This window comes from Pezoporus flaviventris, unplaced genomic scaffold, assembly GCF_033815535.1.
Source record: "Pezoporus flaviventris isolate CSIRO_AGI_PZ_B2104156 unplaced genomic scaffold, CSIRO_AGI_Pfla_v1 ptg000036l, whole genome shotgun sequence".
Taxonomy (NCBI): domain Eukaryota; kingdom Metazoa; phylum Chordata; class Aves; order Psittaciformes; family Psittacidae; genus Pezoporus; species Pezoporus flaviventris.
Genome location: NW_026892584.1, coordinates 9,782,120 through 9,802,627, shown reverse-complemented (window position 1 = coordinate 9,802,627; position 20,508 = coordinate 9,782,120). Strand labels below are relative to the sequence as shown.

Sequence of the window (20,508 nt, the reverse complement as noted above, 5' to 3'; positions counted from 1 at the left end):
GGCCTCGGGGTCCTCTACTACTCTCCACTCCGCTGGCGAGAGGGGAGAGCGGCCACGGCCCCACACGGCCCCTCGGGGGCCCGGGCGGGTGAGGGGCACTGAGCGGCTCCGCTTATTGTGCTATTCATCACCCATAGGCAGTCGCCCCAAGAAGTTCTGTCCCTCTCCGGGCACTGGTTTAGACATGTTTAGTTCATGTCATCAAAAAGGACATGACAGCATGAAACACAATCATTTTTATAACCTTAACTTAATTCCCAGGATAATGCACTGTTTCACACTCATTCATCTTGGATAAGGGAAAAGGAGAAACAGGGTCAGCTTACATAGCATATCTTTAATTATGGAAACACTGGCAGTCTTATTTTTCTCAAGAGTTTTGAGATCACATGTTTGTAATTTCCCTGTCTTTCCTGAGCCCTCAAAACATGTGCATAGCATTAGGAAGCAACTATTTCCACAGGAGTTCATGGGAAGACTCACAAGAATAAGGGCATTGGCACTGTTCAGCCTCAAGAAGGCTCCAGGGAGACCTTATTGTGGCCTTCCAATACTTGAAGGGAGCTCTTGAGAAAGACAGGACAGACTTTTTAGCGGGGGCTGTTATGATAGGGCAAGGGGTAATGGTTTTAAGCTGAAACAGGGCAGATTCAGACTAGATGTAAGGAAGAAATTTTTTACAATGAGGTTGGTAAAACACTGACGCAGATTTCCCAGAGAGATGGTAGATGCCCAGTCCCTGGAAACATTCAAGGTGAGGCTGGACAGTGTTCTGAGCAACCTACTCTAGTTGAAGATGTCCCTGTTCATTGTAGGGAGGCTGGACTAGAAGACCTTTAAAGGTCCCTTCCAACCAAAACTATTCCATGATTCTGTAAAGTCATGCACACGCCTTGCTGCTTGGGAAGCCAAGACTTAGGTTTGGAGTTAGATAAACAATGTGGGAGCATCCCTTCGTATCAATAGGATTTGTAGGAATAATTATTTCAGAAAAGTACTTTTACAATGTTAGGGAGCATTCAAATAAGGAAATAAACACTATAAAAAAAACCACTAATAAACTCACCTTTTCTACACTTTCCATTTAGCACAAAGCACCTGAGGATTATTTTCCAGTGAAGGCTCCTCCTGGTAAACCACACGCATGCCAGAAGTCTCACTGGCTGCAGTGAAGTTGTTATGCTGAGATACCTTCTGCAGAACAAATCCTACCATTCAGAAATTACAGTTCTGACTCTTAAAAAAAAAAAAAAAATTCTTTGTTGCAGCTCCTTGTGCCTGGGCAGAGCCCAGTGGTTCTAAGTTGCCAAACTGCAGCTTCTGGCCAGGCAGGGTCTCACTTGCATCTAAAACACAACCAACCACCTTTGTTGTGGAAGATCAGGGTTGCACTGCACAGCTGCACTTGAGCAATCGTACTTGGTCAACCTTGGCTCCAACTCAGTGAGAACAACATGGCTTTTTTAATTGCATGCCTTTCCAGTACAACAACCTAGTAACTACTCCAGTTACCTCTGAAATTCAGTGTGAATCTCTCCAGTGATTTAAGCACTGATGGCAGCCAGCCCTGAGAGAGAAAACTAAAAAAAAAAAAGAAAATAAAAAAAAAAAAATGCACTGAGACAGCCAGAAGTGGGATTCTGACCTTTCTGACCTGTTGAAATGTGTAAGTATTTTCAAGCTGATGTTGCCATCCTCAAACTCTATGTCCCTGGACTCTGAAGTTCACTCATTCTTCTTTCCTTAATATGGCACATGACCCAGCTTAGAAGCAAGGGCACTGTGTTTCTCAGGCTATGTTAATTCCTTACTCCAGAGGGGAGCTGGGCAGCTACACCAATATTACAAGAAGCTAAAGTTCTTTCACCACACCATGTTTGTCTGGATCCAGTATAGCTGGTGGGGCTTTTCACATACAAGCTACATGGAATCTGTGATTTACTACTTTTTCAGACACCACTTTGTGGCTGAGTCCTCACAACTACTCATATGTCAAGTACTTGAACCAGGAGGCCTACAAAGTTCTGGGAGACAGTGTCAATTCTGGAGTTTCCAAAATAGTAGAGGGCTACATTATATTTGCTTGCAGAAATATCTATAGAGAGTATTTCTAGGACTGTAGTATAAAATGACCTTAATGCATCTCTTTAATTATAACCATAACTACTGCCAGTCACCAGTAGGATTTATACATACTAGGTTAAACTGGCAGAAAGAGACCACAGGAGGCTTGTTACTGGTTTAGGGTGCATCTCTATTACCAGACCTCAAGGAAAGGACTAACTCCTTTCCAGAGATTTTTCTTAGGTGCAGGAAATATGCTTATATCAGGGACATAGCTGTGTCTGCACTGAATGAGTGAGCTACCAAGATTCATGGATATATGAATAAGCTCAGATATGCTGAAGAGGATGGTCACAAAAATAGAAAAAAGTGCCAAGAAACACAGGGCACTAAAAAGTGTAGTTATTTTGTAACATAACACAGAACTGTGATTTCCATTTGATTCATTGAAAAAAAAAAAATAAACCAACAACCTAGTAGCAATCGAATATTTTTTTGTAGGTTCGGGTTCTGATGGAATGTTTTTCTCCAGAATGTTTAAAACTCTTAGAGGAATGTTCCAAAAAGCTTTTTTGATTAGATTTTGAGAGCTCTGTGGAGAAAGAATCACATGTGTACCTGATTGCTTCCTTGGATCAATGCCCCTGCCCTTTATAGCATGCTCTGGTTGACTTCACATGCTGAAAATAGAAAAGACAAATTAAAAGCCAGATTTTTTTAAAGTCTTCCAGGTGTTAATTGCTCAGCAGCAATAACCATCACAACACAAATAATTTCCTAGGAATTAGAGGCTCAAGGTTGCATTTCAGGCCACAGGCTCTTCACAGCTTGTTACTAATCTGCTGAAAATTCCCTGAATTAGAACTGTTTTTGCCTAATTGTTTCTATAGGTAAGTTTTGTTTATGCTACAGCCTTTATTAAAGCTCTACGTGTGACAGGATTATAAAACCAGGTAGGTGTTGCTCCTGGGCTAAAGCTTCTTCTATGCTTTCATCTGGAAGTTAATTTGTGCACCTGAGTCATAAAACCTCTTCAAAAAGAAGCATCAGAAAGAAGTGTTTCCTCATTCTTATAATCAAGTTTTTGAACAAGAGACCTAAGTTTAAAAATCACCTTGGTCTCTTGCACACAAACATAGGAAGAACGTGCAGTCACATTACTTTATGGGTGCTCCCATTTTATACAGTAAGGTGTATATACTGCTAATGATCTAGGCAGAGAGAAAGGGAAGACTTCAAACATATACTGACCCAAAGCCATTCAATTTGGAGCAGTTGCCCTGGCTAAGAATATTTCTCTTTCACTGAGACTGGTAACTAAATACAGTTTCTAAAAAAAAAAAAAAAAAAAAGAAATCATTATGGCTATATTTAACTGTATACCACAGCCAGCCTAGATCACAATAGTATATTCTCATTAGTTATTCACAGTTTCATTCAGCAGCTCAGTGAGCAGTGTCAGCCAAAAGAGGCATCAAATTGTTGAGTATCATCAGGAAGGGTGTTGAGAACAATGCAGACAGCATCATTTTGCCCATGCCTAGAACCCAGGTGCACCCACATCCTAATGTGTGCCGCTCTGCTCTTAGCATTGCAAGGACACAGTGGACTGAGGGAAGGTACTGAGAAGTCAAAATGATGTGGGTGGTGGTGCAGCTGTCTTACCAGGAGAGACTTAAAAAGCTGAGATGTTTCAATTGAGCAAGGAGGCTACCTGGAATTAATTGGATTAAAAACTTGTTCACTAAATACCACCTAAAACTAGGGATCAGTAACACTAACAAGAGATTTGTTTAACTGATACAAGAAAGTGTTTACTTATACAGGTAATGAACTTGTGGAATATGTAGTCACAGCAGATTTTAAAGGCAGACAGTATGAGCAATAGACAGAGGGTAGACAAATTCACAGCATGTCCAGGAAGAGAGAAAAGGCAGAGATGAACCTGTAACATCCCTAAACAGGGATGACTGTGGATGATGGGAATGGATCTCAGACAGCAGTCAGGTTTGTTTGCTCTTCCTAAACAGAATCTCATGATGTCACTGCTGGGAGCAGGATACTGGGTTGAGTGGATTCATCACTGGTCCAACCAAGTAGGGCATTTCTTAGCTGCTTACAGTAACAAGGTCCAAAACAGAGCCTCACTGTACCAAGTAGTGTATCAGCATATAGCAAGAAACAAATTTGCTAGCATCAGCTTGCTGTTTCAGTAAAACAGGTGAAGTGGCAAGGAAAGTATATGTTACTCCTATCACTCATAAGAGAGTAAGCACTCTGTATTATCATTTCAGACTGAGGTTCTAAAAGCACTGTGTGGTTTTGCTTGCCATTGTAAGTCCTCAGATTCAGACAAGATGGGATCTATGTGACCCACTTAAAATGACAAATGGACTTCTGTCCTGTCCGTCATTTCTCCACGCCCTGAAGTTATGTAAACCCAAAGTGCTCCTTTTGGTTGACATTGCTCTGGCTCTTACTCACACCACTTCTTCCAGTCCCAAAAGGGTCCTTCAGGTTTCCATGTACTGCTGAACTCAGAGGTGAGCCTTTTGGGAACAACTTAAAAAGCAGAACTACAAGTCCCTTTTACATTGCAACAGAGGAACAAGGAGAGAATAAACTAAATTGTATATGAACACAATGTACAGTGTTGTTCCAGGAACTTTTAATTAACCTTGAAATTAAAAAGATTGACTGAAAGGCCTGATAGTAGAAGAGTTGTTTTTTTTTTTAACATATACACAAAAGTAGTAACAAAAGAACACACATTGGTACAAATAGATTTTGTTTCTTATGTTCTTAGTTCAGGTTCACCTGAGCTCATCAAGGACAGGAAAAATACTGGACATTAAATTAGAAATCCTCCTTGAGAGCAGAGCAGTCCGTGGGAAAGATGTTACACTCATGGAAAGGTTATAGGGATGAATATCTTCATGAGTGCTGAGCACCTTTCTGGCGGTGTCAGTCTGCAGGCAGAAATTGAACAACTTACAACAAACACTACATCAGCCTCCATAGCAGTTTGGTGATAAAGCAGAAAGTGGCTAAATACTGCATCTGTGGAGAGTCCTACCACTAGAAGTGATGCAGAAAGGTTTCAGATGTTGGATGTGGCTCTGCTGGTACAAGCTCCCCACAGCCTGTAGCTGCAGGAGACACTGGCCAGGAACTGCTGTGTAGTATTTTAACTCCTAAACAGTAGTGTTTTGATTTTAGTGCTCCTCAGAAGGAATTAAAGGTGTATTGAGCTGCTGGCAGAGTTATCTTTCAGATCGAGGTTAAAACATGAGCAGACAGGATATTCAAAGAAAACATACCACTTTTAAAAAGAAGAGGAAAGCTAACTTGAATTCTAGTTAGGCTGGGTTTGGGATGGTTTTATTTTGACTGAGGAGGAAGAAAATGACAGTTTTTGTTGTGGTGGGGGCTAGCAGAGAGAACAAATTGCAAACAAGCTTTTGAGGAGTTTTTACTCAACTTACTGTACTTTGAAGTCTTGTTGAAACTGAAAATTATTTCTGGAGGTGGGTAAAACTTTCAATCTATTACATTCATTCAGTGGCCAGTTTCCTCTGTGTGCGAAGGCAGGTGGGTGAAAGGGTATCTTTTACATAATAATTGAAGGGAAAATATGCACTAAAACCCCACAGACTAGCACACTTTTGCAGCACCTAAGCTACTTCCTATGTAACAGAACATTTCTGTAAGTGACTCAAGTTCAGACAGACACCAGCTTTTTAAACAGGTCATCTTCTACACCGCAACAAATGGCCTCTGTTTCAGTGAGAGCAAGGAAGAGGTCACGGTCCTATAGCTTGTCTCACAAATGCAAAGTGCTGTGTAATCACTAGGCTTCTGCAAGGAGTTATTTCCTGGGTTGCAAAGGGCTCTAGCACAATAAATATACATCAGAGTTTTACTCAGACCTGTAGAAAGGACAGGAGGAAGGCAGTGTTCATGACAGGCAGTCTCTGTAGAGATTACCAAAGGGCACAGCCATAGGTCAGCTGCCCCACTCAGGAGAAAGGTCTGCAGTGGCACATAGAGCAAGAGGAAGCAGTGACTGGAAGAATTCTGGGAAATACTAGAAACTGACAGCCTGTGTAGCTGACAGAAAGATTTCCCTCCATCTGCCAATTTTTTTGTTCCTCTCTTCCTGCTCACAAAAGAAATGCATAGATGGTATTCAGCATATAAAACTTCAGTGGAATCACTTTCAATTACTATTTGTCTCCAAAATTAAACCATATAATCAAAGTGGAATAACACCAAGCTAATTTCTAACTTGCACTACAAAACGTTACAATAGCTGAGTCTGCTCTAATGAATGAATGGAATCACCTGCCTAATGTAAACTAGCAGGTGTTGACAGAGGGACCTCTGTCAAGGGCAGCAGAAAAGGGAGTGGCTGGACAACTTACATTGTCCAGAAGTCCCATCTACCATGATCTCCTACAAAAACATCGTACCACCTGTAAGAACTGTCATCTGAAGAAACTTATCAGCAAAAGAAAGGTTTTGTGACAGCACTTGCAAAACTGCTGATACTTTAAGAGCAGCAAGATTTTCCCATCAGAGGATTGTCTTTTCTAGAGTGACAGAAGATCACTCGAATCCCAAAGTGGCAGATACCCATTAAAGAAGGAGCACATTAAAAGGTTAAAAAATAAATATGTTGACATTTTTCTCAAAATGGCTAGGCCTCCTTTTGCCTTTCTTCTGACATTTCAAACTGGGGAGTGGGTACAGCTTGAATGCTGGGCTTTTATAATGTCTTTTGCTTATCCTCCCCAAGGAATATAAATAATAATATGGAGAAACAATGCAAAATTGCAGGTGTCTTCCAAGCATGATACATATCAACTATATGAGAAAAGGACCATTTATGGACATCCTAGGAAAGTAATGAGAGTCTTCAGGGCCATTTAACTCTTGCTCCATTGCAGAGATTGCCCCTAAAGGTGATGTAGAGACATCTTCTTGTATTAATTTCACACATGGTACTGATGCATGGACTATCTTCATAGTAATCTACATTTGGCAGTACTGTAATAAAGTGGGAGAAGCAGTTATTTGAACAATAATAACTGCCCTGTTTTACATATAACCAGTATTCTCCTGCACAAATACCTGCTTTAAGCTAAATGTCTCTTGCTTTTTACGAAGGTATGCAAATAATGTCAGGAAGCAAAAAGTAAGAGGTGAGGTTGAATACCTGGAGTGCTCATATCCACCACTTAGAGACCAAGATCAGCAAGGTATCCTGGGTCTCCTCTCAGGTCCTATTTACTGTGCTCAAACTGCTGTGGTTAAATTAGGATAGTTCAAGCACCTTGGCAGTAATACCCAGCAATTGAGCTTGAAAAGCAAGATGGCAAGAAGGCTAGGAAGACATCTGTCTGGGAAGAAAACAAAAGCTGACATCAAAGAATTATCAATTCACATTCCAGCTAGCATGGCTGAACTCCCTGGCTCTGAATTTACATCCCTGCACTTGCAATTCTAATGGCTGGTGATGTGCTCTGATCTTTGTTCATTTACTTGTCCTGTCTGACTGGAAATGATGTTTTCACAACAACCTGCTACTTACTGTGGCACCACAGCCCTAAACATTCTTTGAGACATACTGAGGCTTAGCTGGCCAAATTCTTATGCTGGCCTTTTAACTCTCAGTGACAGCTGATTGCCTGGCTTCTATACACCCTTTTCAAAAATACCAGGTTCTGGTTTTCAATAGCATCTTTATAGATACCTATTAAAAAAAAACAAAACAAAACAACACAACAACAACAACAACAAAAAACAACAACAAAACCAAAACCCCAAACTTCCTGCTACCTATCTATACAGCTTCCTGATGGTACAGTGAAAAGCTCTTGTGCTCACTGAAATCTAGTAAATGAACTCATAAGCTACAAATCAAATAATGAAGTATTCCTATTGCTCTTCCTCTATGTTCTAATAGTATGCGCTTGCATAAGAACAAAAATGATACACCAGCAGATTGCTTTTTGGAGTAATAGTTTCCATGTGTGATGATTCCACCTGCAATTCCTCAGTTAAACAACAGGCTGTTCCAAACAGACTTCTGTTCCCCATGAAAACAAGAATCCAAATGGCAAGGAGGCCACATCAACAACTCACAATAAACCTTGTGTGGGGTATAGAGCACTTTTAAAACTGATGGTTTAGATCCAACCTGCTACAATAGGTGCTCACCAGCAATAGTTCAAGTTAATTTTACAGCTGACAGCTTAAAAAGTAAAAATAATCTGTTATTTTAAAACAGAAAACTTCCATTTTCCTAAATATCCTGAACTTCTCAAAGCACATCTAAACAGATTCATGCTGTTGCAGCGGCTTTGCAGGATATGAAAGCAAGCAATCATTTGTTACTTTCTATACTTGAACTGCTGCAGAGTAGGGTAACTCCAAAGCAAGTGAGCACAGAAAAGCTGTGGCTCTACAGACTACATTCTCTGCCAAGGTGATGAGGGCTTGTTCTGTTTTTTAGCCCCCGTAAGTGATGGGCTAAGGAGCTGTACCTGTGACTTCTGTTGCTAGTTGGTAGATCAAGCATATAACTCCTTTCAAGTATATACTATATATGGATCTACAGCAGTACAATACTTAAATAAACTGTGTCACTGTAAAAACATGCATTTTTGGCAAGAAGTAACTTAACAGTGGCCAGGGAGAGAGGAAACCATGAGAGAATACGGTGGGGGGGGGGGGAAGCGTATCAAGGGCATGGCAGAAAATTTCTCCACAAAACTCATACTGCCAGGTGATACCAAAACCAGGGAATAAAAATTTGAAAGCAGCTGATCAGGAACAAACCAAACAATTCAGAACACCACCATGAAAGCAGCAACTCAAAAGCAGGAAAACACATAAAACTAGGGGATATTTTCTGGCTGAGGGGGCATTGCTGCTGCTGCACCATCAGCCTAAGTAGAGGTAGGACTCAATCTGTGGCTGCAAGCACTGCAGAAGTGGCCATAAACACATTGCATGAGTTTCCTGGCAGACTGTACTGTCATATTCCACAAATCAGACAGTGCTGAGGATTTCTGCTAGGACTAATCTCTTCATTTCAAGTCACTGGCTTCCTTGCTCTAATGCACTCTGAAACACTCAGCAACTGATACAGGGGGAAAATCATTGTCACAAGAATACTCGCCATGCCTATTTATCACAAGAATTTGATCAGCCTCGCCTGGGTCACAGGCAGGTGGGTGTCTTGTAGTTTCAAGGTGGTATGTCCTTTTGAGAGGTTTATAATCCCTGCAGCTCAGAAAAACAGGAGATAATGGAAGATGTGCTTGTGCTTCTTAGCGATTATCAGAGAGAATCAGAATGGAGCTTTTGCACAATTAATTCATTTCCTATATCCAGCATACTTAACTAATCTAGGGAAAAATCTGATTATGTTTCTTTTGTAGAACTTTATCTTGCCTTTATTATTAATATATGGGTTTGTGAGCTAAACACAATCCTTTTTGTAAGTTATTTTTCCCAGCACCAGTCTTACCTAGTCTATTAGTTCTGATTCTACCGGAAGTATCTAACTCAAGGATGCAACAATTCTTTGTCTAGAGTTAAAACCACAAATGTGTTAATCTCAGTAAACAAGTTATTCTGTTTAATTATCAAAACTTCTATTTGCTTCTCTCCTTCTGAAGGGGTCCTCAGGCTTTAACTTATCCATCTTGAAAACACAAGGATTAATCTTGATTGCTGTCTACATGCTTATTGAATGTTTTCATTTCCTAAACTAGCCTTATGGTTAAGACAGATCATTTAGATTTTTCTTTACTGAATTTAAGATAGGAAGGTAAATATTCTACTTAGTTTGGTGCAGTAGTTTTTCCTTTTCTTGTAGGAACTGTGCTTTATGGTGTGTCTTACTGGAATTTGGGACACTATATAAGCCTGGACTGAGATGAAGCTTAAGGCATGCATAGTCAAAAGAAAAAAAGAGTAGCTATAGGAGAAAAACAGAAGACATGAGAAATTTATTTAGCTATCAGTGGTGGTGCGACTACTTTCTAGAGGGTATTTGGCAAGTAGATTCCCTAATTTCTCTCCCTTTGTTCCTCAGCCCTCTTTTTCTGGACAGTGAAGACTGCTATATATAACCTATTAATTCTGTAACTCATTTATCCACAACTGTGGGCTATATTTCTTCCTGGTATCCCACTAACTACAAAACATGCTTTAGCCATGCAAGCTTTACTGCCTCATTTATCCTCTGGCAGAATAAGCTGGAAGGCAGCTGTTAGCCAACAGATAACCTTTCTCTCAGGACACCCTGCCAGTCCCCATTACCTCCCCAGACAATATCAGTTAGACACTGTATTTTGCAAGACAACTATTGGCTAGTAAAGTTAGTAAGAAAGTAGAAGCTGCCTAAATGAAATGCAAAGTCTGATCTTGCTTCCATCCAACTATAAATAATTGTAGTAATTTCAATTTACCTGATTTAGTTTTGCTTTAAGTGCAGCACCACCACCTTTAATAGTTTGACTGTCAACCTCAGGGCATCGGTTTTCTCCTTGCAGACGGCCCTGCATTTGCATCACAAGCAGGAAAGACTCCCAGCTTTTCTTGAAAATTAACTATGATTGGATCCCTCCTGATTGCGGGAGTAAGCCTGGGAACACGATCCAAGAGACTCCTAAAGGAGCATAACCGAGAAGGGCTGGGTTGTTTAGTTTGGGGTTTTTTTTTTGTTTTTGTTTTGGGGTGGGTTTTTTTTGTCGTTGCTGTTTGTGTGGGGGAGGGCAAGAACTCATGATTTTTAAGTTCCTCTAGTGATCTCTGAACACCTGGCAGAGCCAGAATGAAAGTCTGTCTTTTAAGGAGCTTGTGACATTTTAGTGGTCATGGACTATCATTCAGTCCTTTATCATCTTTACCTTGGATTGCAAATGGACATTCAAGATGCATAAGGTAAAGAAGGAGCACCTTGAATTCCTATGTTCCTGCCACTGCTAAAGCCATTTAGTGTCTGCATCTTTGACCCTAAAGGCCTGGCCTCGCCAGACAGTGCTGTTTGGACAAGGAAATTATGCCCAGGTGCTTTTAACTATTAGGCAAGTAGTTTTCCAGAAATAGCTTGCTGGCAGTTTGCCAAATCTATGTCTTCCAACAAGGAGAGCAAAATGTGAATGACCAGCACGTCATAACAGACCACAGAAGTCTCCCTCCAACTAGAGCAGGGAAAGACTGGGCTGTCCTCTCACCTCTTTTACAAAACCCTGGGCTAGCTCATAATCAGAATTATCTCACATAAAATTGCTATAGGGAGATTTTTAGAGCTACGTCACACTGCAGGAGACATTTAAGTGCTGAAGAAATCTCCTGAGTCTTAATAGAGAAATGTTTCCTGGGGGCTTGTGAGAGTAGAGCAAATAAGGAAGTGGTACTATGCAAACACTTGTAAACCCTTGGGTACTGCCAAAAGAGACCAGCCCCACCCAGCTGCCTACAAGTGGCAAAAGTGGGCATACCTGAAACTAACTGAGAAGGAAGGTTAGTGGATATATATGTCCTGCTGTCTTTTATTCCCTTCTTCAGAATTTACTCTTCCTCATGTTCCATATGGCTACTGGCAGATTTGCCTGAACTTCAGAAGAACTACTTTTTAGTTACATGGCAGTGTGCTTATTGATGGCACAGGCATAGAAGTATCTCATGTGTTGTAACCTTTCCCAGGCTCCAAATATAACTGTTTAGGAAGTATTTCACCTTTCTCTTCCTTGATCTATACCTGCAGATATCTTACGGGAGGCAGAACCTCAGGTGAAAATCCAGTACAAAAAAGTAAGTATTCCCTAATAAGTCTAAGCATGACACACATGGGGAGGCAAGAAAGCATGTTTTCTGGGTTCTGCCATCTATGCACAATACTCTGGCAGGAAGAAAAGGAGACTGAGAATGTTACCGTGAATAAATAGAATTCATTCTTTGCAGTAACTGCTAAGCAGCTCATGGCTCCAATTCTCCCTTTGCAGCCTTGTTCCCTACTGACATGGCATCTGTGCTCAGTCTTTCAGCATTGAAAGTTCCCTATTTCTGGAACCTGTAACCAGACTACATGACAGAAGATACATTCTTATTAGTGCTTTAGTTCCAAGCTTGGCAATTTTTAGAAGACATCCAGAGGACTTGTTTAACATGGATTGTAGGCTGAAATAAGAAAATGGCATGCTTTGAATGCTGAGATATTACTACTTTACTCTTCATTCCAGTAATGGCAAAAGTTCCTTTGCTGATAAGTGCTATACAAATACGTAAGATAACATTTGCAATAAAGAGATGATGGATAAAGTAGGAGACACAGAGAATGGAAGTTTCTTACAGATGGCACAGTAAGCTATTAAGTAGCTTGCCCAATGTTGCAGAACAAAATTGTGTGACAGCCAGAAACTGAGACTATGTCTGCTGAGTCATAAAACATGAGTTTACTCATCTGCATTTCTTCCCATTGCATAAATGCCAAAAGAGCTTGGTTGTGATATAATACATGTAAGTTGCTTAAATATAACTGAACTCAGTAAGCGGAGAGTGATTTCATTAGCTTTAAGAAGACCTTTGTCTTACAGAGGGTGGAAAATAAACTACTTATTTGCAAGAAAGGCAGTGGCCTACTTTTCTGGGTCACTGCTGGGTAGTGTCATCATTGTGCTTGGTTCCAACAGGGTGATGACTCACTAGGGTGGACACTGTGGCCCTGCTGTTGGTCTCTCTGCACATCTGACTTCCTTGCTTTGGGCAATTTTCATAGCTGCACCCATCCTCCACAGTTCCTCAGCTCATTCAGAGTTTCCATAGCCAAACTCAGGTCTGGAGGAAGCTATATGAAAATAAAGCCCATCTGCTACAGGTACAAGTAGATGCCAAGGGAGGCTTGCAGCTAAATGGCGATGTCCTTGCAATTTACAGCAAAGAGAGAAGGGAAGAGGGAAAGGAGGGAATTCCACTGCAGACTGAATCAGGAATTTCTCCTCTGGAAACTAGTTGTGAAAAAATGAAGGATCATCTTGCTTCCTCTTCACAGGAGGCCAGGCAAGGCAGAGAGCTGGCGTTAGCCCCAGCCAGCTGAAATTAGCAAGAATTAGCAAGAATTACAGTGTCCAAAAGTAACCTTTATAAAAATAAAGTTCTGGTGCTAAAATAATGCAATAGAGAGCTTCCCAGGAGGATTGTGGAAACATCAGCACTGTCCCATTACACAGCCCTTTGCATCTGCCTAAAAAGCAAACAAATAGGTAATTCAGTCACTAAAGAGATCTGATGCTTTCCGTGAGAGCTTTAGGAAGTGATCAGAGGGGCATGACACGGGATGGTAAAGAAAGAAATAAAAGGTGGGGCAGAGGGTCCCACTGTGTAGGAAAAAGCCTCCAGTTGGCAGGTGTTTGTTTGCCCCGACTGTCAGCCTCTGCTCTGGCAGATAACTCACAGCTATTTAATTTGCAGCATTTAAGCAGTTTGTTGAAGGAAATGTGACTGCATCTGGGCTTGGAGTGTAACACACAAACTGATGCTGTGTTACATTGCTGTCATAAACTACTTCCTAAAAATGTAAGAATAAGCCTCTCTGCCATTGCCTAGGCTAGGTTTTTGTTAAACATTTGCCACCAGTCCACATCAGTTCTGATGGAGAGATAGCAGTAACCTGGGCTCTTGAGCAAAACAGACTTTGCACTGGAATGTTAAAGGTCTGACTCTACAAGGAAGGGTTTTTAGAAGGCCTAAATGTAGTAGGAGCTCGGATAGCACTGACTTTGCACATTCCAGAAGGAAAACCTGTAACTCAAAAACAATATATAAGTTTCTAGAGAAGTAATTTTACTGTTCTCATCTGAAATGAGATTTACACATGCCCAGAACTTATGAAAAAGCAATATATTCCTCTGTGGGAGGCTAAACCTAAACATTTATCAATATAACTTTTAACATTCCCATTTATAAAACGCTGACCTTCCTCTTAAATACTGTTTTACTAACTGATTTTAAAAGCACAGAAAAAACTCAACCCAAAACCTTAGTTATTAAACTTCCCCCTTCCTCTTGTTTTGCAATAACAGTTCAGAAGCATGCACCCTTAACTTTTCATCACGAAAACTATTCTCATCTAGGTTGCTAATACACCCATAGAACTGATAAGCTAGGAATATTTCCTGAATCTTTTTTTTTTTTTTTTAATTTTCACTTAGTATATATTTTCATGCCAAGCAAAAGTGTGTTCTCTACCCACTCTGAATTCATACCTGAAGACACATTGCCTGCAGAAAGGCAGACTTCAGGAGGCTTATTTTCATGTCTGTTTTTTCCTATCTAATGCTTTTGCCGGTTAAAGAAAGTTGTTCAAGACTCTGATCACTCAGAGTGCTCTGAAAGAACTTTTATTAGTAACAACCAAGGCTAATAGGCCAAGGCAGCACAAAACCAGGAGGTTTCCTTCTTTTAACATCAGGATTCCCAAACAAAAGGATCTATTGATCTCCTAAACCATAATGCAGAGCACTCAGCCTTCTATATTTTGCCTAGAAAAACTGCTCTAACTTCCCACCAGGAAAATGATGCCAGGCTGACTTAATAAAGCACCCTGAAAAAGGTTTCAGCTCTTACAAAACCTGGAAATTCTACAGCTATTTTTAATCATCTTATAAATATTATTAATATTCTCTGATTTTCTGTTGACAATATTCTGTGTTATCTTCCTCTATGAGTTTTTACTGAAGTGGCATTATATAGCTACATAAGCTACACTTTGGTGGTGGCAGGAAAGGAATTTTGAGCACCTGAGCAGAGACACCCACACTACTTGTCACAGGACCCTGAGATGACCTCAGTGAGTGGGAGCTGTGTTTCTGCCCGAGGGGCAGCTCTGCTGCTCTTCAGTCTCATTGCTAATGTTGGCCTTCCTTGAGTAAACTGTCCCCATATTGACTCCCTGCATTTAAGCATCAAGCCAGCTAGCCTTGCTAGCCCAGGCACAATGTTGTGCCACCTCAGTGCTGAATTGCTTGGGATTTGAGAAGTTTGGTAGTACTGGCCACAGTAGAACCCAACCAGGTGAATAGTGACAGCTCCATGGCAGGAGCTTGTGTTGTGCAGGAAGTGAGACCAGATGATATCAGATCTCCTGTTAGTCTACTATCCTGTAAATGACAGTGGCCAGTAGCAGATGTCCAGGGAATAAAAAAAAAAGAGTAACAGCATGCTAAGCATAATACTCATGCTTTCCCAGGGTCTCTCCAGCAGGTTTTCTCCAGCATCCAACAATTGGCAGCTCAAGGCTCTGGGATGTAAAGATACAAGAATCTGTAGTGCATCTACACAATTAGGCTTGACATTGATGTTTTTTTGTGGAAAAGAACACAATTCACCAAGAACCAAATTACAGATATTTCTTTCTTCAGAAGTTAATTCAGACTTATAAACACCACAATCACTTTATGAATGCCTGGAGAATTTTATGGAAAAAAATTAAAAAGCAATAAAGAGGGTCTCATATTCCCTTGTCTGCACCCCACCCATTTGGTCCTGTTGAGCTAAATTGGTATCAGCAGTGATTTGGAAAACTGCAAACTAAGTGAAGCTATGCCAGTGATATAGTCAGTCATCCTGTCTTAGCTAAACCTTTTTCAGAGAAGCAAGAGGAAGGACTAGGAAGACCTTTGTAATGTGCACAAGTATATCAGTTCTTTTATGGCCTGCTGACTGGAAGCCCTATACATCTTTTAGTTGATAAGGCGATCCCAAGGTTTTCATTCTCATCTGAATAAGAATATTTAATCTTTGGAGCATTAAATCCCTTGTGCTAAATTAAATTTCCTGCAAGCTCAGCAAACAGTTTTGGTACTTTGAACTGCATTGTACATGCTTTCCTTTCATCACAGCATGCATTCTGTCTCAGCATCAACAGCCAAGAGGAGAAATACCCCTCAGGCCAGGGAGCCAAGTCTGCTTCAGCACAAGTATTGATATGCTGTGTTCAGTGAGCTGTGGTATTCAGAACTGCCATCAAACAGTAGGCCACTGGGGTGGGATTCAGATGACCAAGCAGAGGTATGTGCAATGAGGGCAGCTATGTCTGAACTAGTCAGTGCAGGCTCTTTTGGCTGTTCACCAAGATAAAAGACTAGTTGGTTGGCACAGTGCAGCTCATCTCATGCAAGCAGCTGGGCAGACAGCATCCTAAAAGTGCCTTTTTCTTTGCGCTGATTTTTAAGGCTGTGCAGAGAATTAGCTCGGGCATAGACAAGCCACACTGCAAATCTCTGTGATCAGGAAGGAAGAATCTGAATTTTAGTTCCCTCCCAGTTCTAAGCCAATAACAGTCTTTGCCATGGCAGTTTGGGAAGGCTTTTCTACGCCCCTTGCTGTAAACCAGTCATCTGTGAGTGTGCCTCAGAATGCTTCATACTTACAGGCTAGATTTTGCATCTTGATCAAGAGTTGCCTAAAGCAGAGAAAGCTGGTTATATTTTTATTTTATGGGAACAGAAGGAAGAGGAGGAGAACTGATGGTACTATTGAAAAAACAGAGGACTTTTTCACATCATAAATTCTCAGCAAGTTTAAAATATTGCATTTTGGTAAAGCACACCAAATACTTGTGCTGCTTTTGTAAACAAAGTTTAAACCGTTTTAAATCTTTGTTAAATTTTCCTTATTTATACTTTTACTGAATAAGAGTGGGTGGCAGTTGTGGTTAAGAAGATTTTAAAGAAACAAAAGTTCTATGTATGCTACAGCATCCATACAGTACAAAGTACAAGGTAGACTGGGGGAGCAATACACAGTGGAAAAAACAATTGTTAGGTGACAGAAATTTAGATGTGTTTTGCTCAGCTCTATTCCGAGATCAGTCCTTTCCCAGCTTTTCATGCATCATCTGGAATTCATAGCATTTTCAAGATTTCCTGGCACAGGTTCAGAAGTATAGGGTGTTCAGCTATTAAAAGCAACTAAAAAATCCACTTTTTTTGTTATAGCAGTGAAATGTCACAGGAAGTTGAGTTTGACCTACAAACCTCGATTTCTCAGTACCCCAAACTCTAGCCTTACTTGATCAGAGTAACCGACCATGCCTGAAGAAGAAAAGCATAATTTGCTATAAAAAGGAATTAAATGTGTATAAACAGAAACTAGGTTTTGGCAGGCTATCTTCTTTTCTAATCCCTCAGTATTTCCCCAGTTACTACACAGCCCAATCATTCTACATAAGTTGTTTTTATTAACACTACAAGAGGCCATATGTCCACAGATACCCAGTCAAATAATAGAAACCAACACAAAAACAATGAAATTCAGCTACAGACAGATCTAAAAGATGTGTGTGCAGAATAAATATTTACTTTTTAGGCACTTCAATAACATTCTGGGAATTTTCCAAGCATTTATTCTTTTAGGGTGGCAGGGAACTGTAACAATTCTTTCTCCACCCATTTTAAGAATTTTTACTTTCAGTCACCAAACATGATGTAATATTATGCCTTTCCAATCTGCATCACCCTGTTATCACACCTCTAAAATACTGTGCATGCTGTGAACGTCACAGCTTATAGAAAATACAACAGCACATTCTGATCCCCAAAATTCTGCCTCTCTTAGAGGTGTCTATTCTGAAAGATCCGAGTTCTGCCTCAAAACTATAGGTGTAGCAATGGGCAGGTCTCCTGGATGGGTCCTCTGAATCAGTTTAGGTGGATTTGCTTTAGTAATCTAAACCAAAATACTTGGCATAGTCAGTTTCTGTTGAGAACTATTTTAGATTTGTTTTTAAACACACCAGTGTGCACAGAAGCTTCCTTTTAAACTTTCAGTTTGAAATCAGCATTGTTTGTCATGTTCAATATTCCCGTTGAAAAGGAGGAAGAAGAGGAAGAAAAATGGGGAGGCTGCATAGATCTAACCTACTGGCCAGCACTAGCAAATATAGCAACGTATATCATACCGTGCTGTTATTTTCTGCTATCCAAAGTTTCCATGGGAACAGAAGAGATTGAAAAGATTAACTATGAGTTGCAATACATCTCTGAGCAATGAACATAATAAAATTTGTGCAAGTGTGGAAGAGAGTGGTTTCCCTTCCTGTTCAACAGTCTAGGGCATGACAGCAATCCACTAGTGTGTAGCTATTTTTCAGCTAGTCCTCAGCGTCCACATTTCACCACTGCTCATCCAGATGCCTGAGAGAGAGGATTTCACACTTACCCTATGAAAGAAATACCCTGGTAGTTACAGTGCCTCCCAGGGGAGGCTGTTGCTGCACTGTATGGCTTTGCCACATGTAGGCTAAAGCCTCCAGTCTGTTAGTAGAGCAGTTACTTGTGTCTGGCCCTGATGCTGGGAGGTAAAAATTCAGAAATATTGCAGGCACATATGATCACTCTGTTTATATTGATTTACACTGACTTTCCCCAGAGCCTCAGAACTGAATTTGCCTCAGAGGCCATAATGATTCTAATCTGGAATTGTAGATTTTAAATTATGTGTCAAAAAGAAAAAACAACAAAAAACCACCAAAAAAAACCCAACCACCAAACAAACCAGCTGATCATGACAAAAACAAATTTAAAGATGATGGAGAAAGATCAAGAGTTTTACAGAAATGGAATAGATTGCCTCTTGAATTAGTATCTCTGCTTGAACACTTTAAGTGTTTACTTTAAATAAAAGCCTATCCTTCTTACAAAATCTTGCCTTCAAAATGTATCATAGGATTTATAGTTCTTAAGAGAATGAAATATATAGGAAGAATGTCTTTTCATAACCACCTTATGTAGTAGGGTTATGATATACTGAGAACACAGTAATTAAAAAGGTACACATACAGCAGGTTTGTATAAAAAAAAAAATGACATAAATGTTTGCAATATGGTCCAAAGTATTACCATTACTGCTTAGGGAACTAAAACATTTCACCAGGAATAACTACAGCAGCCAAAAATCAACTATTATGTAATAGCTGAAAAGAAAGAGGGAGAGGGGAAAAAAGCTCCAACCAACACTGTATCTCCTCATGGTCCCTGGAGTATCTATCCAGAGCAGATGTTAGGAGGGAAAGATGTGCTTGTACAGCCTCCTGCATAACAAATGACACAAGGACTACACATTTTGCAACAGGGTTAAGTAAAGAGGTGTCAGAAATGCTGAGGAATTCATGCTTATGGAAGGCAATGGGAAGGAAGGAAACTTCGGTGCTCTCACCTTCAGAAAATGAGGGGCCAGTTCCTGGATGTGATGTCTGGTAAATCAACTTATCTCTTTTTGTGCCTTGGATGCCCATATGATGGCTTAAGCTAAATAGCAGTTTTGCATCGAGAGGCATATTAAAAAAGGAATCATTAATTCTAAAATCAAATAGTATACTTGTACCTATCTTACGGATAAAACAGTGCATTTGGAAAACAGCTCTTCAACAATGAAAACTACACTAATAAAACATATTCCCCTTCCTGCATAAGCTACAATGTTACAAGGCACTTAACCACCCACATAACTGTGGCCATATTCAGTAGGATTTGTTTCTTTTTCTGCTGGCTCACTGGGGTGAACACAGTACGACTTAGAGCACAGAAAGTACCAGCAATAAAGAAACATTCTGCAGCTGTTAAACCCACACACCATTTTGCTGGGCCTGAGAAGAGGATGAACAAGTAGCAGGAGAGTTAATGTCAGGAAATAATAATAACACTAATACTTCACTAATTACTCTTTTCCTCTGCACTCGATCAAAAGTGAGATTAGGACTGCAGCTAACCAAAAAATAACCCCCCAGAATTTATGTTGAGAATAAGAGGATACATCTGTTTCCCGTCTTAGCCAGATCTACTCACCCTTGCCATCAGAATAGCTACACCGAGATGCAAAGTTCTGAAGATTAAAGCTGAGGGTCATTATTTTTACCCAGAAGAGCTCAAGAATATGCATAAATGTAGTTCATTATGTCATCTCTGCCTGTGACAATACAGAAATACTGCCAAACAGGGAAACTCCTAATTGTTAAAAGCTCATCTGAGTGAATGCAAGTGAGAGAATAAAGAAATACCTGGCCCAAAACTGGGTTTTACTCCATTTCTGAAAGTCAAAAAGGCAAGCTTACTATGGATTTAACTAAGCACAGCACTGACATTTGGCTTAGGCAGGACTTCACCAGTATGTCCAATGTGTCTCAGTTCCTACATTGTATTTTAGAGCTGGGAAAGAGATATTTAGAAAATGAACTCCTTCACTGACTTTTTCTTTTACATACTTCCAGTTTTGGCCTGTTGGCAAGACTTTTAAAAGATGAAATTTGCTACAAAAACTATCAGAGTGGGAATACCTGGTCAAACTGACAACTGACTACCATCTGTTCACTGCTCACTCATGTGTGGTTGGAGTCTCCTTTGTGCTAAGCACTGCACGTATGCATAGCAA

At 40.3% G+C, this 20,508-nt stretch overlaps 1 long non-coding RNA gene across 3 annotated transcripts in view; it reads right to left on the bottom strand.

Annotated features, from left to right (window-relative positions):
- Nucleotides 1-4,797: 4,797 nt before the first annotated feature.
- Nucleotides 4,798-20,508, bottom strand: part of LOC133274198 (uncharacterized) — a 46,677-nt gene continuing 30,966 nt past the window's right edge. For 2 of the 3 annotated variants that reach the window (XR_009745060.1, XR_009745062.1), the window contains exons 4-5: nt 19,578-19,726; nt 4,798-5,033 (exon numbers count right to left, since the gene is read on the bottom strand). This is a non-coding gene — a long non-coding RNA (uncharacterized LOC133274198). Of the gene's footprint in view, nt 5,034-8,834; nt 9,355-19,577; nt 19,727-20,508 lie in introns of those variants that run through there. The other variant, XR_009745061.1, reaches the window with a different exon arrangement.